The 3875-nt window shown below is 44.1% G+C and overlaps 1 protein-coding gene and 1 non-coding gene across 3 annotated transcripts in view; one reads left to right on the forward strand and one right to left on the reverse strand.

The window, feature by feature from the left end:
- Window positions 1–1384, reverse strand: part of LOC126994399 (methionine-R-sulfoxide reductase B1-like) — a 21787-nt gene extending 20403 nt beyond the window's left edge. Inside the window, exon 1 of one of the 2 annotated variants that reach the window (XM_050853717.1) lies at window positions 1135–1384. The gene's annotated coding sequence lies outside the window, so the exon portion shown is untranslated. The remainder of the gene's footprint in view (window positions 1–1134) is intronic. The other variant, XM_050853713.1, reaches the window with a different exon arrangement.
- Window positions 1385–2651: 1267 nt separating this feature from the next.
- Trnak-cuu (transfer RNA lysine (anticodon CUU)) lies at window positions 2652–2724 on the forward strand. Its single transcript has one exon. It is a non-coding gene; the product is annotated as a tRNA-Lys (tRNA).
- Window positions 2725–3875: the final 1151 nt, after the last annotated feature.

Below are 3875 nucleotides of genomic sequence, written 5' to 3' on the forward strand. Positions count from 1 at the left end.
GACGTTACTGACCGACTGACTGGATAACTGACTGACTGACTGATTGGTTGAGCGACTGTCTGGCGTCAGGAGATAAGTTAAACAAGCCTTTCTTTCCTTAACAGAGAGAGAGAGAGAGAGAGAGAGAGAGAGAGAGAGAGAGAGAGAGAGAGAGAGAGAGAGAGAAATAATGACATTGGTCTATCTTATCACATGACTAAGCTTCTCTGCATCTTAGTTTGGTCGTGTGTGTGTGTGTGTGTGTGTGTGTGTGTGTGTGTGTGTGTTGGCTTGACGTGGCTTTCTCCTCTTGACCTTATTAGACCAGGTAAGAAACGTGTTCAGGTGTGATGTTTACCTGTGACGGGGAACTTTGTTAATTAAAGCGGCCACCTGGTGATGAGGTTGATAGGTAGTTAATTAGAGGCTCCTGCAGGTAGAATATAAGTTTGATAGATAGATAGATAGATAAACAGACAGATAGACGGACAAGGAGCGAGAAAGTGAGAGGAATAGACAGACAGTTACACACACACACACACACACACACACACACACAGTCATTCATTCATATTTGCAGAGTCTACATGAGGCACGATTTACACACAGACAGACTGACACGCAAAAAAAGAAAGTGATGGAAAAACCTGATGACACACACACACACACACACACACACACACACACACACATACACACACATGGTCAGGGAAGGCTGTCTGGCATCACGTGACTGTAGGATCGATTGGTGAGGGGCGTGTGTGTGTGTGTGTGTGTGTGTGTGTGTGTTACCTACTGAGGAAGGCTGGGTCATCAGTAGCTAATGACACACACACACACACACACACACACACACACACACACACACACACACAGGACAGACTTTTAACCTCAATGAGAAGTAACAAGCTGTATCGAGTGTGCCAAAACAACAAGAAAAATAAGAACCCAATACAAATTTAATAAAAGAAAAACACAAAACCAAACAAACCAAACATCACACAAACACACACACAAACACAGTCACACACACCACCTGACAGCTCACCCCCACCCCCACCCGCCCACACACCTACACACATTTCACTACCAATGACAAACAGAAAGACAGACAGACACACACAAGAAGGGCGGCATCCATTACATAACACGTACCTTCAGGAGAGCAGGAGGAACAGCAGGAGGTGGTTTTGGGGGATCCTAGAGACTCCTGCAGGAACTCAGGATGTGGTTTGAAGGATTAGCGTGTGTGGGTTAGCGGGAGTGTGTGTGTGTGCGTGTGTTTGTGTCTCGCAGTGGCACGCCCCTATGTCTCGACCCGGGCGCTGTATCACTAGGATGTATCTTCGGGATGTCTGTCTCTTCCCTCCCGAAGTTGAAATGGTACTGAGGCGGCGGCGGCGGACAGCAGACGACGCCAGGCGGGGTTGCCGGCGGTTTCTGGCACACACACACACACACACACGACGAGACGAGAGTTTAGAATCACCTTGAAAATCTGAAGAAATCCCGGACTCGTGTCATGTGTGTGTGTGTTTGTGTGTGTGATGTTTGGTTCTGTGTTTATTGTGTGTTTGAGTTTGTTTTTCTTTCGTTTAATGTTGTTTTAGGTCATGCTTTTTTTCAGTTTTTTTTATTTTTCTTTCAAGCTCGACACAGCATACTTTCGAATGTGTTAAGAAAAGGTCGATCCTACGTGTGTGTGTGTGTGTGTGTGTGTGTGTGTGTGTGTGTACTAAGTGTCATGTACGTATCAGTCGCAGGTTGCATGTTAAGTTAATTGTATGTATGTATGTATGTATGTATGTTCGAGGAAGTGCTTTAAGGGTTTTCCGAGTGTCATGTAATAATAATAATGATAACAGTTAATCATTTCCTGACGTGACTCACAACACATCAAACTAGCAAAGCAAAAGTTGTAATAAAAAGTTTTGCTGGTGGTGTTAATGGTGGTGGTGGTGATGGTGGTGGTGGTGGTGATGATGGTGGTGGTGGTGGTGATAATGGTGGTGATGATGATGGTGGTGGTGGTGATGATGGTGGTGGTGGTGATGATGGTGGTGTTCATGGTGGTGGTGATGATGGTGGTGGTGGTGATGGTGGTGGTGATGATGGTGGTGCTCATGGTGGTGGTGGTGATGATGGTGGTGGTGGTGATGGTGATGATGGTGGTGGTGGTGCTCATGGTGGTGGTGGTGATGATGGTGGTGTGGTGTTAGCGACTCATGAACTCCGCTATAAAGACTCATGCTGCCCGACACACCTGTTAATTATGGAAAAGGTGAGAGGAGTGCGTTCGTATAATTGTCGTTACTATTACTACTACTACTTTTATTTATTTCTTCGTCTGCTACTACTGTTACTTTCTTCCTCCCCTACTACTACTACTACTACAATCATCATCACCTTCTTCAATCACATATAAGTAGAAACACGTGCCTTGACAAAAATAGGATAGTCTGCGCTGAAATTAGGACACGAAGTTGTAAGGGAGACTCCTCTGTTCACGGAGTTCGCTGGCGTGCGTCCTCCTCTGTCTCCTCCTTCTCCTCCTCCTCCTTCTCCACAATTGAAATCAGGAGTGAAGAATACACGAGGAAGAGAAGACAATAATGATGATAATAATAATGATAATAATAATGATAACTATTGAATACAGGTCCCTTCCATCTGCCCGGCTAGCTCAGTCGGTAGAGCACGAGACTCTTAATCTCGGGGTCGTGGGTTCGAGCCCCACGTTGGGCGGTAATATTTTAAAGGAGGACTTCCGCGCTTGTCTGCCCTCCTGACCTTTACCTGTGTGACCTTCATTAGTAGACAGGGTGAAAGGTCAACGGTAGGGTCATTAGGAAGGTCAATCAGCCCATTAGTGTCCAGGTAACCAGAATGATTTTACTTATGTTCATAAGTAGGGAGATAAGAGGGTCATAGGCAGCTCATTAGTCTCATCTGACCTTTATCTGTGTGACCTTCATTACTAGACAGGTAGAAAGGTCATTAGTCAGTTCATTAGTGTTGTCAAGATAACCAGAATGACTTTACCTGTATTATCTTTATTAGTAGACAGGTAAGAAGGCCATTAGGCAGCTCATTAGTCTCATCTGACCTTTATCTGTGTGACCTTCATTACTAGACAGGTAGGAAGGTCATTAGTCAGCTCATTAGTGTTGTCAAGATAACCAGAATGACTTTACCTGTATTATCTTTATTAGTAGACAGGTAAGAAGGCCATTAGGCAGCTCATTAGTCTCACCCGACCTTTAATTGTGTGACAGGTAGGGAGGTCATTAGTCAGCTCATTAAGGTTGTCCAGGTAACCAGAAAGACTTTACCTCTTACCTTTATAAACAGGGAGGTAAGAAGGTCACTAGACAACTCTTTAGTCTCACCTGACCTTTACTTGTGTTACCTTCAGTGATAGGCAGGTAGGAAGGTCATTAGTCAGCTCATTAGTGTTGCCCAGGTGAGCAGATGAAACTTACATGTATTACCTTTTCTTATTCCCGTGTCGTCCAAAACCTCATTTCCTTCTGCCTTTGTTAATGAAGTTTTTGCCCAGGTGGAAGAATGGCTTTGTTAATTACAGGTGTGCAGTTATTTGGTGTTATTATTCGTTGTTAGTGTCAAGGATCGAGGTGTGACGTGTAGGTGTGTATAAAAGGTTTCTGGGGTTACATTATACCTGTCGTTTTGTGTTTGTTTATGATTGGAACACCTGTGGGTATATTCGTGTGACTGTTTGTTGTCGTGAGTATTGATATATATTTTTTTCTGCTTTGGGTTTCTTTCATCATCCTAAAGCAATCGTCTTCATCATACTTATCATATTTTTTTAGCATTTTCGTTTTCTTCGTCTTCATATCCTTCTTTCCTCCCCTTCTTCGTCCTCCTCCTCT

Source organism: Eriocheir sinensis, chromosome 7 (assembly GCF_024679095.1).
Source record: "Eriocheir sinensis breed Jianghai 21 chromosome 7, ASM2467909v1, whole genome shotgun sequence".
Lineage (NCBI taxonomy): Eukaryota > Metazoa > Arthropoda > Malacostraca > Decapoda > Varunidae > Eriocheir > Eriocheir sinensis.